Here is a 20,531-nt window from a genome sequence, read left to right as displayed (position 1 = left end):
TGAGCTGCCCTTCTCCCAGAGTCTCTGCCCTGTATAAGCCAGACATTTTGATTTCTCACCCCTTTTAACCTCCTGGCCCCTGCACCTAGCTCCCCTCCCTTCTTTTTTCTCTTTCCCTTCCCCCTCTCCCCACACATCCCTGCTCAGGGTTATGTTCATTGTAGACTCTCCCAGATGTCTGTGCCTCTGGCTGTGTTCTCCCTTTTGTCTATAATAACTTTCCTTTCACCGTACCTAGGAGCAGACATGTCCTTTCCTTCTTATTTTTTTTTCCATTCAAAACACACACTTACTGAGAATGTGGCTTCCCAGCCCTAACTTTCTGCTGTTTCCTTGTTTGTTTTGGTCCTAGGGGAGGCATGTGTGCAGTACATCAAGATTATTCACTAGAAAAGGATGTCTGTGTGAATGAAGGCTTGACAATCATGCTGTAGAAGTACTTCTGGCCTTTGCCACATTCTGAATGCTGAGCACCCTCCCAAAGCATTCGCCCCTCCAACCCCAGCACTCTCTCCATTCCTCTGTCCAATCAGGCAGGGATCCCACATTCAGATAAATCAGAAGGTCCCACTCATAATCCATAGGAGGCTGTTGAGAAGCAGATACTTTACAGTAGAAGCAAACAAAGACACCCTTTTCACCCATAAAGTCTGTCTTTATTGGCACTCCATGAGACCCCTGTCTTCTTCAAACAATTCTTGACAGTGACTAGTACACAGCCCATGACATATAGAGTAAATTTACAACATTCACAATCCAATTACATGAGCAACAAATAACCTCTTATTTTGTCACACAATCCCATAATATGTGTGTCAAAGTTTAGCTTCACCTGAGGAATACACTAGGTTTGTATACACGTGTTTTACCTACATGGATGTGTGAGCACTACGTGAGTTCCTGGTATGTGCAAAAGTCAGAAGATACAGATGGTTGTGAGCTGCCATGTGGGTGCTGGAAATCAAACCTGGGTCCTCTACAAGAGCAACACATGCTCTTATCCACTGAGCCAACTCAACAACTTGACACTGCTATTTCTTATTGATTAAATGCCTATCAAAAGTCTTTTTAAGCCTGTATTGCCTGCACTCCATTTAGAAGAGGACATCTGGGCTCTATAGTGAGTCTTCTCTCAAAACCACAAGAACGGAGATGAAACTTGTAGTAGAGCAATGTTTCTTAACATGTAGGTCATGATCCTTTGAGATTTGAAGGACCTTTTCACTGGTGTCATGTATTGAATATTCTGTATATCAGATCTTTATGTGATGGTTTTAACAGTAGCAAATTTATCATTATGAAGTAGCAATAGAATGATTTTATGGTTGGGGGTCACCACGACAGGAGGAACTATATTAAAAGGTCACAGCATTAGGAATATTGAGAACCATTGATCTAAACGATGATGGACATACATTTGGAGAACTTGGGCTGAAAAATGACATGTTGGATATAAAGTGTAGTTAATTCCCCACAGCTGCTGTCAGATCGTACAGAGTTGGACAGAAGTCTATAAGTCCAGGTTCTGGAGATACCTTGAAATACCACCAATGTATACAAATCCTAACAACAGCAGGGTGACAGGAAGGGGGAAAAGGAATAGCTTGTCAAGATGCAGAAAGCAGATGTATTTGAGGAGACTGAGAAGTGTGTCTTCCATGGAGAAAACGAAAAAGACACAATAACGTCACACACTGCAGATCATTGGGAACATTCTCTAGCAATATTAATCATGTCAAACATCCAAGGTCCAGATATTATTAGCATCTCCATCATCCAAAAGTTTCAGTGACTGGCCATTACTGTGTTTTCAGGTTCTTCAGCCTGTATTAACAGTTTCTGCTACCAAATAATAGTTGTGAGAATAGGACACATTTTGTTTACCCATTTATGATTTGATGGACATTTGGGTCATCTTCACTTTAGTAAGAATGAATATTTTCACAGGGAATACTCAAGTAAATGTTTTTGTTTGGATACGTGCTTTCATTCCTCTTGAGGATGTATCTCTCAGTGGTACCATATGGTAAATATATAGTCACTCTTTGGAGAAAACACTAGATTGATTTTGCAAACTGGCTGCAGCATTTCTTGTCCCCAGTAGCTGTGCACGACTGTCCCAACGTCTCTCTGGCTTCCCTGCCATTTCAGATATCCTAGTGATGTGCCATTTCATTGTCTCTTCTATATGCATTCATCTGAAGATGACTGCAGGTAGGCATCTTTTCATAGGCTTATTGCCTATTTTATACTTCCATAAATAAATAAATGAATGAATAAATAAATAAATAAATAAATAAATATTAAGATCACCTGCCTTAATTCTGCCAATTAAAGCTTCATGATTGCATTATAAAGTTCAATGCACATTTTAGATACAGGTCTCTTATTAGATGAATGGCTTGCAAATATTTTCTCTTATATTCTTTATGCAGTACTCAGCAGCTTGATGGCTCATTTCTTTTAGCAAATTTATTCCTAAGGTCTTTATTCTTCTAGATGTCCTTGTAAATGGAATCACTTTTCTAATTTTCCATTTGGATTGTTAATTGCAGGTATGGCCAACTACACACACACACACACACACACACACACACACACACACACACACACACATGTATGCACACAGGCTCACATACGTAGCAATGAATATGTCATCTGTAAATACAGGTATATTTTCTTCTTGAAAACATGAATGCTTTTTTTGGTTGTTGTGTCTAATAATTTTTTAAACATTCTAAATTTGTACATATTTATGGGGTTAAGTAATATGTTTTACATTTATGTAATGTATAGTTAAATGATGTTTATTGGTATATCATTCGCCTCAAAATTTTATCTTTGTGTGTGTGTGTGTGTGTGTTGTGTGTGTGTGTGTGTGTGTGTGTATTAGAAACATTCCAAATCCTTTCTATCTGTTATTTTGAAACACCTATCAACCATAGTTATTCCACTCTGCTATAAAACATTATCTAATTGTGCACCTGTATTTCATAACTGTATGGATGCCTTTAGTGTATCATTCTTGCCCAGTTACCCTGGTTACAACTATTAGAACAGCCTGGAATAGAAGTGAGGAGAGCGTCTATCCTTGCTTCATTCTTTGTCTTAGGGGAAACTCGTTTTTAATTATTAACCAGGAAGTTAGCCATGGAGTTTGAATAATACCTTTTATTGTTTAGAAAAATCCTATTATGCTACTCTAAGAGGGTCATTTATTAGGAAGAGGTGCTAAGATTCTTTTTAAATGTTCCACTGGATTCACTGAGATTACCAAGTTGCCTTCACTATTAACTGTATTCATACATTGCATTATATTGACTTTCAGATGTTAAGCAAATCTTTGCTTCTAATAAATGCCAGTTAGATACTATCTGATTCATTTTATTTGTTACTAGAAACTGTTTTCTGGTCAATTTGTGAAGATGTTTATGTCTATATTCATCGGAAATGTTGGTCCACAGTTTATTGTGAGATTTCTGCCGTGTTTTGATATCTCATCCTACTTATCTCTTAGTGTGTGTTTGGTATTCTTGGAACAGCATCCGAGAATTACTATTTACTTGTTTCATAGAATCTACCAGTAAAGCCATCTGGACTTAGAGTCTTATTAGAAAGTGTCTTTATTATATAAATTGCATTTTAAATATCCTCATTTTAAATAAACTATTCTACTCGATAAACATAAAAACCATCCTAACATACACGCACACACACACACTCACACAAACACTCTCAAAGGCACACATGCATCGTTGATACGAAGGCCAGGAAGTTCTGCATGTAAAATAAGGACCCTCTCCCATTGATCTCTCTGTCCACGCTCTCGTGTCATACCCAGGTTTGCCCTGAATGTGGTTTTCCAGGAATTTGTCTATTTCTCTTTGGTTATTTAGTTTGCCAGGATGTGTTTCTTGTTTCAGTCTAATTCTTTCTTTCTACAACAGAGAAGCTATTTAATTAACCTTCCTCTGACTTTACTTTTTTCCCTCTTCCATATTTTTCGGTTGGTCAGTTTAGGGTAAGTTTTATCAATTCTATCCATCTTGTCAGAGAACCATAGAATCCCTTGGTTACACTGATTCTCTCCATAGGTTTTCTTAGTCTATATTTTCATTAATTTTTGCACTAATGTTTGTGGTTTTCTTCTTTTCCTTTAGGCTTATTTTATTTATTTACTCGCTTTATTTATTTTTTGTACTTTTTTAAGGTGAGTGGATAGATTAAATTGAGACATCCTCTTTAAGTAAAGGTGCTTGGATCTATGAGCTTCCTTCTAAGTATTATATATAATGTATCCCATGTGTTTTGTATGACATATTTTATTTTAGTCCACCATTGCTTTTCATTTTCCTGAGTTTTTTCTTTGTTGATCTGGTTATTTAAGAAATGGATCTTGTAATTAGCAGTTAAAGTTAGCCCTTATGCCACAGTGTTCATGGGTAAGTGGTCTTAGGACTCCAGTTGGACGTTGAACTTTGCAGATTCTCAAGTACCTTACTCAAAAGCATGCAGTATTTTTTATATAACTTATACTTGTCCCACCATATACTTAAAGGAATATTCTATTGTTTTGATACCTAATACTGTATGTGTTGTGCAAACAGATACTATATGGTAGTGTTTGGAGATTAATGACATGGTCAATAGAGATACACCTTTTTCCATGAATTGATTTATTTAATTTTATCTCTGGTGGGTTGGAATATAATTTAGTACAGTCATGATAGAAAGTAGTGTATGGAAAATAGATTGTTTTTCCTCATTTCTTTCCTGCAAGTTAGTTGATGCTGTGTATGAAAATTACTAATTTTTACATTAGTTTTATGTCCTGTTACTTTAACAATGTTTATAAATTCATGTGTTTTTTGGTGGTGTCTGGGGGATGCATCAAGTACAGAATGTCTTCTTTGAATAGGAATAGCTTAACTTTTTGTTAAATTTCAAACATGGGACAAATGGCTAAGGTGCCTACTTAACATATCACAGTGAACTTGTCCTCCAGGTTCTCCAAGCATCCTTAATCCCTACCTATTAAGGGGTGTGGCTCATATATCCTGCCCTCTACCCTGAACTCTCCTGCCCTTCCCCCAGAAGCTCTTTCCTCTATAATCCAGACATTTTGGTTACCCACCCTTTTGTACCTTTGGCTGCCTGACTGCTGCATCTGGTTCCCCTCCCTCCTGTTTCCCTTCCTGTTCCCCCTCCCTCCCTCTCTCTCTGCATGGCCCAACTCAGTCTGTACATGTCCATTCTGAATTCTCCCAGCTGCCTCTGCTTCTGGCTGTGTTCTCCTTTCTATCTGTAATAAACTTTCCCCTCTCCACACCTAGGAGCAGTCATGTCCTTTCCTTTTGCTTTCATTTCTTTTTTTCATTTACTTCATTTTTCTCACTCTTGTATCTTTCTCTCGCCTTGTTTCTCTAGCAAAGCCTCTAAGTACTGAACTGAAAAATCACGGAAGGGGTGGGCACCCTTGTCTAGTGTCAGATTCCGAAGAAATGGTGTCAGGTTTTCCTCCTGTAGTATAATGCTGACTATGGTTTGTCTTCCCAGCAACAGAAACTGTAAACAGGATGACAGACAACCTACAAAATAAGAGACAAATCATTGCCAGCTATACTATACATGAGACAGCACCTGATGATCTGCAGATTCAATACACACAATTTCCTGAAACTCCCCATCCACAGGAACTGTGCCTGAGATTTGAATAGACAGATCTCAAAAGAAAAATAGAGAATGAGCAATATTTTTTTAAATGTTGACCATCTCTAGCGCCAGTGAACTCCCTAAGTCTGTGAGGCCTAAAGGTGGCTCCTTATCAGTGCAATGGAGTCCAGGTTACCAAGACTAAAGCCATGTTTAATAGTATAGTAGAACCGAAGCAAATCAAAGAAAAGCATATTATTACATGAAAATATTTTCTTCCTAGTGTTAGTGGAGTCCTCAGCCACAAATGGGTGGTCCTCTGTATCATGCCTTCTCCCCAAGACTCAGAGAGTATTTTGGAAAAGGGAAAGATTGTAAGAGCTAGAGGTCAGAGAGAGCCCCCGTGTATCAATATCTTCTAGACATAACAGGAGGACCTGCTGAACACACTAGACCCCACAAAATCAAGCCAGTCAACATTTTATCATGGATTTGGAAAGGATTCACGAGTCCCCACTCCTATCTGAGGAGCTATGGATGACTTCTAAGGGAGGGTGAGTCAGTTTTCCAGGAGGGTATGCCTACAGGTATTAGAGTGTCCTCCAGTGGGATGGCCCGGCACTAAAGGAGTGTAGTGACAACACAGTTTGGTGTTGATGAGTCACTAAAAATATGAGAACATGAAGTTGAGGAATAGTGGGCTGAGGTGGATATAGAAGGATTAGGGAGAAGAGCTGGGGTGAATATAACCTACGATATCCAACCCATTCTTGTGGTGTCATTTTGGCTCGGTGTACTTCTCTCCTCTTTGTTGTATCGTCTTCCACAGAGGCCTCTTCTGCCCCCCCCCCCAGTTTCATGATTCTCTTCCCAGTTTCCTGACCTTTACTCATATTTATTCATGCTCATGTAGATATACAGGAGCTGGGATCCATTTACTATAATGTTATAAAGTTCTATCCAGGGCTTTACAAATTTTATAATTTCATTTTTTGCAACTGAGTAAATTTCTATTTTGGACATGTCCCACACTCTCCTTATCTATTCCCTGATTGACAGAGAACTATGCTAATTCTGTTTCCTGGCTATCATTAAATGAGCAGCAATGAATATGCATACTTCTCTGTAGTAGGATATAGAGTCCTTGGACTTGTGTCCAGGAGTGGGGTAGGTGAGTCATATAATAGTTAGGTTTTCAATTTTTCTTAGGAGCCTATACATTTCTAGTGTCTGCACTCAATTATTTTCCAACCAACAGTGGCTCATTTTCCTCTTTCCAAGTATCCTCATTAACCTTTGCTGTCAGTGTTTTTTTTTGGTGGTGACTACACTGACTGGAGTGAGCTCGAATCTCAAAGTTGTTCTGATTTGCATTTCACCCATGTCCAGATTCCATGACATATCAGAAACACAGTCCTGGGCCATCACAGTAAGCATCTCTGGGGACTGGGGACTGGACATAAGAGGCACTTGTCCACGAGCCTCTTTTATCTGGGTCCAACAGTGACATCTATCTACTTACTCGGCTGCGAACCAACACTGTGCAGACTGTTCCTAACCCTGCCACCTAGTCCAAATCTGCGGAACTTCTTTTCCTGGAACTCCAAGATTGTCACAACTCTCACTTTCCTCTCAGATGCGACTAACCCACCTCATTCTTGGAATGGCTTCACCTTACACTAGAGGGATTCTGTGGCCATCACACATTTATTCTTATGTCTTCCCTGAGTAATTTTTTTAACAAGAAAAGAAGGTGGAAGGAAGGGAATGGGGGTGGGGAGCTTTTTCTTGTGTGTGTGTGTGTGTGTGTGTGTCTTTCTTTGTTTCTTTCTTTCTTTCTTTTTCTTCCTTTTCTTTTCTTTTCTTTTTTTTTTTTTTTTTTTTTTTTGCCTTATGGCATTGGCCAAGTACAGCCTATGCTAGGTCTCAAACAAAAGGCAGATAACTTTGAAGATTTTTATTTCTCAGGGGACAGAAGATGAGAGTCTGTGTCAAGTAATCATTAGATGCTCACGGCTGTTCTTAGAGGGATGATGAGGGCACCCTCCTCTTCTGGGGGCCTCTAGTAGATTAGGTCTCCAGGTTTTAATTTGAGAAGGGATTTACAGCCCTGAAAATGATATAATATCATTTTGATTTGGGTTGTACTGGGCTGGGTAGCCAGATTCCATTTGTGTGAAACTGTATTAGGAGATATGACCAAAACCACCAGAATCAAATAAAGAGAACATTTCCCAGGGAGCCTAAAAATAGGGGCCTGGCTCCCCAAAGCTTGTCCACTGCTTTGCTGTCACTCTGATTTACATCTGCAGGATCTAAGCAGAGGCACAGAGAGGCAGCCAGTATGCGTCTGCTTGCTGGATCTGTCTATCTGTCAGCTGTCACCAAACTGTTCTAACATATTCCCTCAATGAAGAAAGAAAAAAATAATTAACCCTTAAAGAAGCAGAAACTCTGTGTGTGTGTGTGTGTGTGTGTGTGTGTGTGTGTGTGTGTGTGTATGTGTCTCATGGGTGACTCATGAAAAATATTCTGTCTTCATCTCCTGTGGCCACTGTTGCATTCAGAGTCTCTGAGAAATCCATCAAATTGTCTGCAAACTTTCCAGGACCCAATCACCCACCACCACCATATGCTACTGCATCCGTGCATCTCACGGTATACCCCAGGTAATGAAGGGAAGATAATGACTTAAGAGGAGAGTGTACCTTTTTCCCAGAACAATTCTAATGCTGTTTTAAAGCTCAACTTCCCTCCTGTGCACAGCAAACAGTAAGTCACCTTGGGTACTGAAAAACACAATTTCTCCTGAGATGAAACATAGAAAAGAATTAGCTGTTGCTTGTAATCATTTGTACCAAACAGCTACCCAGAGCTGGGCAGATTACCAGAATCTTCCAGTGGGACATAGAGAAGGATAAATGGGACCCCATGGGCTGAAATCTTAAAATTAAAATTATTTTGGTGACAGTGTCTAGTAGCAAATGGAATGTGTTGTTCTTACATGGAGAAAACAAGACTGCTTCTTATCAGAGAATTATAAAGATGACCACAAACAACTTCAACGTTAGTCATTTCTTTTTTTTTTTTTTTTTTTTTTTTGGTTCTTTTTTTTTCCGGAGCTGGGGACCGAACCCAGGGCCTTGCGCTTCCTAGGTAAGCGCTCTACCACTGAGCTAAATCCCCAGCCACGTTAGTCATTTCTTAAATGGTCAGATCATTTCAAAGATTTGATTGCCTGTGTATACATGGGTAAACCACATGTGGGCCCACTGCCTTCAGAGGCCTGAAGAGGGCTTCAGATCTCCTGGAACTGGAGTTATAGATTGTGATCTATAATGTACATGCTAGGAATGTAACCTGGATCCTCTACAAGAGCAGGCAAGTGCTTTTAACTGCAGAGACATCTCTCTAGCCCTAGTCACTTCCCTCTACAGTAGTTGCTGGCCAAAAGGAGGAACTGTGTGTGAGAATGATCTTTCTAATTTCAGCAAGGACATTTCGCCTTACACTTACCACAGGAAATAAGAAAGGAAAAGGACCAGGGTTTCTACAGGAAACACTTTTGAGCACATTCTTTTTTTTTTTTTTTTTGTCACAACTGTACTTTGTCTCAGAAATATCAACTAAAACAATTGCCGTCACTTGATAGTTTACCTGGGCCAGTGACCAAAGTCTCCATTCCTTCTTTCTGTGGTAACAGGTGACCCCTGAGGCCTGCGTATGGTAGAGGTACTTCACGGTTGAAGATATGGTTTGCCCGGAACCACAAAGAAGACACAAACTTACAGAGCATGATTTAGGCCCTTCAGGGACTGCTTCAGAATAAAGCAAACGTCATACTTTAAATGATACTGACCCCCACAGGCTTATGTATTTGAATATTTAGTCACCAGGGAGTGGTACTATTTGAAAGGATTAGAAGGATTAGGAGGCATGACCTTGTTGGGTTAGAGTAGTCGAGGCTGTATTGAGGCAAGTGTATCACTGACGGTGAGATTTGAGCTTTTAAAAGCCCATGCCAGAAACAGTCTCTTTCTCTGATCAGGATGTAACTCCCGGATACTGTTCCAGCAACTCCATGCATTCTGCCATGCTGTAAGCAAGTCCCTACTTACATACTTTTATTCATAAGAATAACCTCTATTATGGTGTCTTTTCACAGTACTAGAACAGTAACTAAGACAGTACATTATATAAAAATGAGCTCAAAACTTCCAACTGCACAAAAGAACTTCTTAAATTACAATACTTTTTAGAACAAGCTACCAGCCATGTCCTTAATTATACAAGCATTAATAGTACAAGCTGCTTCATGACTTTATCTTTTTAAATAAGTAGTAAATAAATCTTTAAAAATTTTAGATCTATTTAATTTATGCATATGAGTATTTTGCTTGCATTTACATATGTGTACCCCATGTGGGCGTCAGAGGTCAGAGGAGGACATCAGATTCCCTGGAACTGGAGTTATGGATGATTGTAAGCCACCATGTGGATGCTGGGAACTGAACTGGGGTCCTCTGCAAGAGCAACCCGTATTCTTTACCACTGGGTCATTTTTCTTGTCCCCTAATTAAAGCTTAATACTTTAAGATGGATTTTCTACCTACAGCTCAATGAAGTAAAAACCAGCAATTTTCATTCTTTATTCTTCTGAGAATAGACCTGTTTCCCTTAGCCTCATTCATATAACACAGGTTCCTTCTAGAACCAGAGAAGGCATCGGAGCACAGGATCCCTAGCATTCAGACACTAGTTAAGTTAGTGATAACTGGCTCTGCACCCCTGGGAGGTGAGCATAACAAGGAAAGAAGAGAGAGAAAGGGGAGAAACAGGTATAGGAAGAGGAACACCCCTTCAGGGTATTTCCTTCTGTCTTAGTTGGGGTCTTCTGTGAACAGATACCATGACCAAGGCAATTCTTATAAGGACAACATTTAATCGGGGCTGGCTTACAGGTTCAGAGGTTCAGTCCATTATCATCAGGGTGGGAGCATGGCAGCATCTAGGCAGGCATGGTGCAGGAGGAGCTGAGAGTTCTACATCTTCATCTGAATGACAGGAGAAGATTGGCTCCCATGTGCTTAGGAAGTGGGTCTCATTGCCCACCCCCACAGTGACACACACTTTCTCCAACAAGGCTATACATATTCCAAAAAGTCCACACCTCCTAATAGTGTCACTCTCTGATGCAAGCAGATTCAAAGCAAAGCACCACGCCTTCCATGTTGGATTTCTGCCATAGGAAATGCAAGTGGAGATCAAAACAAACGTGAAGAAAGCCTGGAGTCAAGGGAAAGATTAGCCTCTGAAACAATGGAATTCACAGCAAAGAGATTGAGGTTATACACAGGAACTTACAAGGCTGATCCCGGAAGTACGCATACCTGGTAACACAAATGTAGTCTGTCACCATTGGCCAGCACACACAGGCCAATATTCTTAATATTAAGAATACAAGGCAGCCAGGCATGATGCATAGAGTGAACAGAGCCCTTAAATTCAGCACTCCCAGGCACACGATGTGATTCTCTTGTGAGTTCCAGGCCACCCAGAGCTAAATAGTGCTACCTTGTCTTTAAAAACAAAACAAAACAAAACAAAAACAACAACAAAAATGGGGTCGTTTTTAAACATATACAATGTAATCTTCACACACTTGAAATTATACATCCCTTAGCATCTATAAAATAGAGGTCAAAACCAAGTTGTAAAAACAATGGCATTGTATGTATGCTGTCCTTTGGACTAATTTAAGCAGCAAACAAAGCAATCTAAATTTAGAAAACTCGTTCAGGCCTTTCTGCAGCGACAGTGTCACTGGAGAAAAGGAAGGGGACGCTTGCTTTGCTTGAGAGAGCCGTTAGGAAATGCTTACTGACCCTGGGCAAACCTCCAGCTTCCCCAGGAACAAAATCACGCAGCTTAATTTGAGCGAGCAAGGAGAAGGCATGAGTCCACAGCTCAGCAGTGCCTGCTTTCCATCTGCGTGACTTAACCAGGAGTCACAGCGCGGCTTTGCAGACACCAAGCCCAGCTGCCAGGGAAGGTTTCAGACCCACAGGGGTGCCCTGACAATTTCCGGTTCAGTGGAGAGCTGGGGAGCGCACAGGCTCACAGCATATGATTTCTTTATATTTCATCAGTTTCCAAGTTTTAAACAATTTTAACCTTCTCTCTGTGTGTGGATGCAGAAGCGGCTGCACAGAATGGGAAACAGTGGGCTTTGGGTAAACGGATCCAGGTGCCTGCTTCCACCTGACCACTTGACCTTAATCAACCTTGACCTCTGTGAGTCTCACTTACCTCATCTGTAAAATGGACCGAAGCCAAGTTTGCTGGCTGCACTCCTGCACTGAAGCAGTTACCTATATGTTCCCACAGTATTCATACATTAAGAATATTTTGGTTCCAGAAGCTACTACCATTAAGCAGAAGAAGCAACTCACTCCTATATTAAACAGGAGGCTGCTGGGATATAGCCATCAGCTGTCTTCAGTTTATTCTCTAATAACTTCTGTTCTGTTTCTGGGGCACATCAAAGGACAATAACAGCCGATGCTGGCCATCCCTCTCACACAGACAAACGTTCATTACAGAGCGTGAAAGTGTCCCCCTTTCCGAGGAGGGGAATCAATAGGTGTCAGCCTTTTCTCCCTTGTCCTAAGGTAATGGTGCTGTCTTTTCTCCCCAGCGATGCAGTGTTACGTGGCCAGCTGAGGATGAGCAGTTCAAGGAAGATTCTCTGTGACAAATGGGGAAGGAGGTCAGGGAATTCAGAAGACTTCTCGGTGTCAGAAGCCTCCCATGTATTCTATTCTGATTAGTCTAAATGCTGAATGGATACATCGGCTTTGTCATGCATTTAAAAGTCAGCGGGACTCATTTTAACTTGGTGACTTATGGTCTCTTCTATGTAAAGAGTTTTAGCTGAATCCCGTTTCTAGGGAACACCCCAAGAGCCCATCAGTTTTGAGATACTATGACAGAGAAATGCAAACCAACAGGCACTAGGTGAAGCTATGCAATTACTGAAGTCAGGAAAAGATTTATGTACTTTAAAAAAAGAAAACTCAATCTAATGATTGGAACTCGTTTTCTAAAAGCAAGATCACTCCAGGTTTTAAAGCTTGAAAGGACCTCATTTCCCCCACTTTACTAGAAACATATAAAGGCCAAGGGTAACTCATAGCAAATTCCTGTGAAAGTTGGCGTGTATACTTGTGAAAGCCACCAAACGATTTCTGTCACTCTTAAGCGCTTTCTGTTGACCAGTTGACTCCTCTTTCATAAGCCATGTTCCTTACACAACTCCCTCAGCCTAACTGCGAGGGTGCTTCCTGCATCTTTTCAGTGAGTTGAGGGATTATAAAACCTCTTGGTTGGGGATTTAGCTCAGTGGTAGAGCGCTTGCCTCGGAAGCGCAAGGCCCTGGGTTCGGTCCCCAGCTCCGGAAAAAATATAAAATAAAATAAAAAATAAAACCTCTTGACTTACATACATGCTGTTATCTGACCCACCCAACCCCACCCCACAAGCCTGAAAGCTTCTGGTACCATAAAACTGGTTGCTTCCTGACTCTGTATGCCCTTTGCACAGATAATGAGTCAAACATTTGGAAGAGCCAGACCACTTGGCTAAGTGTAAGTGGGTGAACAAGGATTAAAAAGCAAGGCTGCCCCACCTAGTTGTCCTTAGGTGGGAAAGAAGCCTCAGGCTAAATATCCAGGAGCAGGGCTGGCAAGTTTTTCATAGAGTGGAAACAAGCAACTATTTCTAGTTTTGTTAGCTACAAACAGTCACACACGGTCCTAACAGTAGGATTACATTATCTTTCATAGTGCGAGCTTTCATGACATTATTTCAAGAGTAACATGTCCAATGACCACATTTACTCCCACATTATCATCTTGCTCCCCTTCCTGTCCTTCTCCTGCTAATACCCTTCCTTCCCCATCTTCCTTCTGCTTTTGGTCATACACACACACACACACACACACACACACACACACACACAGAGAGAGAGAGAGAGAGAGAGAGAGAGAGAGAGAGAAACATACAAACACATACACACAACATATATACCGACAAACACACACACACACAACATATACACACACAGACACACACAGACACACACACAGAGACAAATACTTGGGGTTCCATGCACATATGAAGAACTGTATCCAAGAATCAAAGATTCATGTTCCTTAGACATTTCATGCCCTGTTTGCACTTCCTAATTATTTTATACTTCACCTGAACATTCGAATTCATCCTTCTACCTTTTCTGTCTTCTGCTTGATCCATTCTGTGGGTCAGGATCTTCACTCAGATTCGGGTTTGACCTGTTGAGGTTCTCCTATCTGTAATTTCCATGTGATTGATTTTTTTTCCCTGTGTATCCCTATATTGACTTTTTTTTTTTTTTTTTAAAGATTTTTTTTTAAGATTTATTTATTTATTATATATAAGTACACTGTAGCTGTCTTCAGACACACCAGAAGAGGGCATCGGATCTCTTTACAGATGGTTGTGAGCCACCATGTGGTTGCTGGGAATTGAACTCATGACCTCTGGAAGAGCAGTCGGGTGCTCTTAACCGCTGAGCCATCTCTCCAGCCCTATATTGACTTTTTTTAAATCCTTTTTTAACTTTGTCCAGGAGTTTATTTGCATAACCTCTTTGACTCGGCTGAGCCGTTTAATAAATATCCTTTTGAATTCTTTGTCTAGAGGTGCACTTATTTTTGCTCACTGGAATTCATTCTGTAGCATTGGGAATTATTTGAGGAATCATGATGACTTTTGCTATCCCTGTTTCTTGTATTGTTGCATTCACTTACTCACCAGAGACTAGGTTAGTTTTTAAATTATTTGTAGTATTTCTCTGGGACTAGTAGTAGGGTTGAAGTGCTGTGTCTTCTTTGGACTGCGCATGCTCAGGCAGTGGCAAATCCTCAGCCTCCATGCTCAGGGCTCCAGACATGTTTGCTAGCACAGCTCTAGCTATAGAACATTAATGCAAATCAACCATAGCAGACCAGTCAGTCCACTGCATTCAGGTGCCATGTTTCCTCACCTTCAACTGCCTACATGCAAGTCTTACTTTTTTTCCTTTCTGGTGTCTGGATTGACATCTTCTGACAAAAGCAGCATCTTTGTAGGATTGGACTTGCTGTGTCAATATTTGTGTTGTTTTCTCTACAAATAAAGGTTGGGCTCATGAGCCACTGGCCAGTGAGTATTAGAGCGAGAACTCTCCTTCAGTCTCTAAGCACTGGAACAGGTCCTTGATAGTTCTCCATTGGTGTGCTGGAGACCGTAGCGCCTTCGAGCATTTGTCATCCTTCTTGATGTGAGCATTTTATCTCACTCCAGTCAGTGTCTCAGACCAGCTTCCCCTCCATGGAGCACTGACTGGGTCTGACTCTGTTTTCCCCTCTACTTAACAGTGTTAGTCTACTTAGGAGGCCTTCCTGAAATGGTCTCTAGTACTGGCCCTGAGTTTCCAGTATCTGCAGAGACACATCTGCTTTCAGAGCTCCTATAGCTACGGGCTCAGCAAGGGTCTTCTTCAAGTGGCTTCTCATACAACTCCTGTTAGAAAAGCTTTCTCCCTCAGCATCTACTCCTGTCTGAATGGACTGAGTTCTGATCATTGATGCATCCAGTATAGGATACGCTTTTTGATCCTCTTTTGTCTTTTCTTTGGTCTTTCCATCCCTTCTAGAGTATATATTCTCCTCTCCTCCCCTCCCCCTCTCCTTTTTCCCCTTTGTACATTTTCTGTTACCGAGAGTAGGGCATACGTTGTCAAGGCTCTCTCTTTGGTTTAAGCAGTTACACTTATTCCATTTTGAGAGTACTGCCCAAGTAGGGATGACCCCTCTGGAGGGGTCTCTGTACTCTCTTCTGTTCTGTTCTGCTGCCCAAAGTTTCTTGTCTCTGCTATTAAAACCAGTGTTTGTCTGTTGTCACCTACCTTACCGAAGTGTAGCAGCCCTGCAACCTTCCTGGTTTACTTCCTGGAACTTCTGAGACATGAGTGGCGTCTCTTATCCTTTATTCAAATATTCATGGAATGTTTTAAAACGACAATTTTATGGACAGCTGAGATGACTCAATGAGTAAAGAACCCGCTGAGAAGCTTGAGTTTGATCTGTAGCTAAAGAAAGAGAAGGAGACATCTGACTCCAAAACTTATCCTTTGATCTCCCCATACATTCTGTAGCACATGCATACCCACATATTCATCCTATACAAATTCACATATACCCATCAACACATGCACACAGAAACACCAACATGTGTGCTAATAACAACTAAAACTATGAAAAGAAATATTAAATACAGAATTTTATTTTGCTCAAAGGGTCGTAGACACAGGCCATAGAAACACTGACCACAAGACTTGTATCTACTTGCCCAAGAGAACAACAATGATTTAGGGAAGGGGCATTTTTCAGCTTTATCTCACAGCATACAGGCTCATATAGAATCAATAAAGAATTTTGAAACAAGTGCATTTTACCTCAGTTCTCTAGACTTCATGGTAGGTGTTCGTAAGTAAATGCCCAATCATGGCACCTTCTGCCAATGAAACTGACTTTCTATTATAGGAGTTGGATTGAGTCTATGACTTCGGGCAAGGTCCAACAGGGGGCAGAAACTTGAGGAGTTCCCATTCGATGAGGAAAACACAGAACAGGATGGAGACCACAAATTGTTAGGGGAAAGCAGAATTTCTTGGTCCTTCCCCCCCCCCACCCAGAAATTCACAGAAAGGGCTATCTCAAGACCTATTTTTCATTCTGCAGTAACATAGAGCTACTGAGTGACTTCCTTCCTCTGGGTGTGGCAGAAACTCCTCTCTCAGGGCACCCGTCTGCTCTTCCATTTCAGTCATGCTGGAACCAAAAAGGGTCCTGAAGGAAGAGATGCCCTAGTCCAACCTCTGAAACTGCCGCCAAGGATTTTTGTTATTAGTATTCATTCTCTTTGAAAGGAAGGCTGCTTAGAAGCTGATGTGGTGACTTAGCACAACGGACAAAGCAGTCATAGGTTGTTCATGTGGCTGATCTGACAAGACAGTCATTTTGATGGTGGAATGAAGCTACTTGGGATTTTCCTGGCACCCAGAGAGATTGTTTGAATGATTCTAGATCCATAGAAATAATTTATATTTGCTTATTTACTGTTTTCTGTCTTTCTGTTCACCTTGACTACCATGGTATGCTAGGCCTCAGCATGGAGCCTTTCCCAGAGAAAGTACTTCATGATTATTTATTGAGTAAACAATTAACTGCAGTGTTGTCAACCATCATGTCTCCCACCTACAGCCAGGGCTTAGAAGCATGACTGTCTACAGAATGGGCTGCTACCTAATAAATACTGCAATCGTTTTACAAGGTCTACTGACCATGAACACATTATTCCACCATTGAGTCTCTATTAAAGCACAAAGAGGGTTGACATTTGCCTGGGTTATTTAAATTATCATGCTCTTGTTACATAGGAGAACTCTGGACACTGAAACCAACAAGGGATATGTGGTAAAGGAGAAAGTGGTGCATTTACTCTTGGGCAAAGGAAAAATAGCTGAGAGTTGAGAACTGGATTGTACTCATCAATTTTGGTGTCATACCTGGTTTTGTTTGTATTTCTCCCCTCCCTTCATCTTCTGTGTTTTGTTTCAATGAAAGAATTTGAGAATCCTGGATGAAATAACCATTTCTAGAGCTGGGCCAGTGAACAGTACCATGAGCCTACACAGTTTGCATGCCATGCTGTCAAAACCTTCTAAAGTCATGTCAAAAGGACTTGGCACCAGCATGAAAGGGACCCCTGTGGCCACAGACTACTTTGCTTCAACATCAAAAAGAACAGCCAACATGATGAGTGAAACTGAGCCAACACATAGAACTAGGAATTCTCCATAGCATTTCCTAAAACATCACTGGTCACCTTCAAAACTCATTAGGATAGCAACCTCTTCATACGATATGAAGATTATGGAAAATAGTGCTTCACCTACCATTTTTGCCTCTACAACGTCTTAAATAAACTGCATCTGAGAGAAATTGCTCCCTCACGGAGGGAGCCTTGTGATACACAAAGGAAGACTGATGAAATGAAAGAAGTAGCCATTTTGTAAGTATTTATGAAATAATGGGCACAGGCGCTACCATCCATGGCTATGAACCCTTGGCTAAAAGTTTCATGAGGAACTTGATATGGAAGCCATGAGCCTGACAACACCTGAAGTTCTGTAGCAATTGTGAGCCAACTCAGTGTGAGGAAACCAGACATTACATCAGAGGCTCCTATGTTTTTACCGCATATCAGAAACATCCAGGGAGCTTTTAAAAACATCCCAGCATTAAGGTCAAGTCTCAAGCCAATTAAGCCACTGTGTCTGAGGTAGAAGTCGAGCATCACTAATTTATGTATCCCCTTGTTAAGACTTTTCCACGTTCCTCCAGTAGAGTGTCATTTCCATTTTCTAATCATGATGTCATGTTGCATTGTAAATGACAAACAATGCTCTTATGGTATGTTGTTTACTAAAACATGGACATCTGACTGTTTATGAAATCCTGGGGACTCCAGACACATGATACACAGTAACACTTCAAGGAAACAAGAAGAAATCCAATGGGAAGACAGCCAAAGGGATATGAGTGCCCCACAATTTTTGGTAAATAGAATTTTAACAAACAAGGGTTATTTAGAATACGTTTCTTAAACTCTAGCTGCAAAGGTTATGCACCTTGCTATGCGAGATTGAACAGTATCTGACTAATAATCTTGTAGGAAATAGTTGTAAAGTCTTCACAAAATAAAAGAAAATAGAGTGAGCTAGGTAAAAGCAATGTAGATAAATACAGTCAAAATACTTGTACAATTACCCAGGAAATACAACAAAATCCACTATTTTGTACAATAAATGATCATTAAAATTAATTAATTAAAATCAAATGGAGTTAGAGAGATGCCTAGGGAGTTAAGACCATTGGATGCTCTTCCAGAGGACCTAGGTTCAACTCCTAGCACTCATATAAAATCTCACATCTGTGCATAACCCCAGTTTCAGGGGATCCAATTCCCACCTCTGGCCTATGTAGGCACCAGACAGGAATGCAGTGTCCTTATGTACCTTCAGGCAAAACATTTATACAAATAAAGTAAAAAAAAATAAATCTAAAGAATGAAAACCATTGCAGGTGGTGTAAGCAGTCAGAAGTTAAAGATCCCAGATTTGACAAGGAATGGACACTCTTCCTGTTCGTCATATCCAGAACCTTTTCTGCCTGGATTATATGCATTAGTGATTACTTTGAGGTACTAATAAAGCATTAGGTCTCATTACGGAAAGAGAGAAAAGCATTTCCCCCTTGGAGTCATTTAAGTCACTTTAGGGAAGCTACCTTTGAATTCTCTACTTCATGCTCTTAGCATCTTCCCTCTCTGCCTTTGTTCCAGTCTGAATTTGTGATCCCCTGAAGGATATCTTGTGAACCTGTGTCTGTGTGCCTATGTGTGTGAGAGAGAGTGTTTGTGTGAGTACATCTCTTGACAAAGGGCTTCACTTCGGTGAAGAGCATAGGAAACATCACCTGGGGAGGGGAATGAGCGATAATTTACCGACATCTTTCAGAGTTTTACAAATATTAAGTCACTGGCCCCAACTGATCCCAACCGACCCAGGCAAAAAATATCATTGCTTATCAACCAGTGTCCATAAATGGTTCATTTCAGTCTTTATGGCAGGCTTAAGGAAGTTTGCTGCTTTCTGAAGGTGATACACATGCATTTTCTGGGTCAGGGGCATGGGAGAGTACATGAGATTACAGGTATGCATTAGCTTAGGTTGTAAAACTTGATTACACGGGAAAGCCAAGACAAGTGAGGTTGATTGTTACATTGTTCTCTTAAAGGCAGGTTAAAGAAAGAGTTTGAGTACACAGTAGGCTAGCAGTCTTAAGTGACCTTAAGGTGTATTATTAACTCTGATTTTGAGGTCCAGAAAAAAAAATTCAGTTCTCTTAGAATGTAAGAGATATTTTCATAATGTTACATCGCCACACTTCTCTAGTTGTTTAGCTTTTGTGCCATCCCACCCCCATCCCCCAACACACAGAACTATAGCAAATTTTGTAGTTGAGTTTTCTACATTTAAAGAAATTACAGGGCTCAGCATACCAGAAATACGATAGAACGTAATACAATAGGTGAACGTTGACTTTGGAAAGCCACCTTTACGATCATGGTAGGCCAAAACCCTGGGCAGGTAAGTGTTTTAAGCAACTGTTTAATGTTAAAGGCATTCCCTAATTTTTATTGTCTTAGTATTAGGAGGCAGAAAGCAACAGCTGTAACTTGAAGTAGTTTGGGACTTGGAGAGACGACTCTTGACCTTAAGATAGGCAGGACTCCAGACCTAAAATAGGCAGGACTCCAGGGGCTGGGATTTCTGTGGGAGGGAAACCAAACAAAAATGAGCTGAGCATCTTAACAGATTGTACCCTTGGGAACTTGTAAAATTTCTAAACTACAAATGTGTATGTGAAAGTCCAAGAAACTATACAAAAAGTGGCTTAGAGACTAAAACAATTTTGGGAATAGATTTCTGGGAGACAAAGAGAAGAATTTAAGATCAACAGGAATGGAAGGACCCTGATAACCACCCCAGAGTCTTAGCTGAGAACACAGAGAGCTTGACATTTTAGGACCAGACGGAAAAAAACGAATAAGCATGACTTTGAAAGTCTTATTTTGTTTGTACTGTATCTGTTTTCCAGAATATTCTAATCTTTGTGGAAGGCAAAACCAAACCCATGTTAAAGAAAGGATTTAAATAGAAATGACAGGTT

At 40.7% G+C, this 20,531-nt stretch overlaps 1 protein-coding gene across 10 annotated transcripts in view; it reads right to left on the bottom strand.

The window, feature by feature from the left end:
- Nucleotides 1-20,531, bottom strand: part of Fhit (fragile histidine triad diadenosine triphosphatase) — a 1,549,291-nt gene that overhangs the window by 929,439 nt on the left and 599,321 nt on the right. Inside the window, 1 exon segment of one of the 10 annotated variants that reach the window (NM_001431359.1) lies at nt 15,641-15,823. The gene's annotated coding sequence lies outside the window, so the exon portion shown is untranslated. 10 annotated transcript variants of the gene reach the window in all.

Source organism: Rattus norvegicus, chromosome 15 (genome assembly GCF_021556685.1).
Source record: "Rattus norvegicus strain SHRSP/BbbUtx chromosome 15, alternate assembly SHRSP_T2T, whole genome shotgun sequence".
In the NCBI taxonomy this organism is placed as follows: Eukaryota; Metazoa; Chordata; class Mammalia; order Rodentia; family Muridae; genus Rattus; species Rattus norvegicus.
Note: the sequence above shows the minus strand (reverse complement) of the source record. Positions and strands in the feature narration are given on the sequence as shown.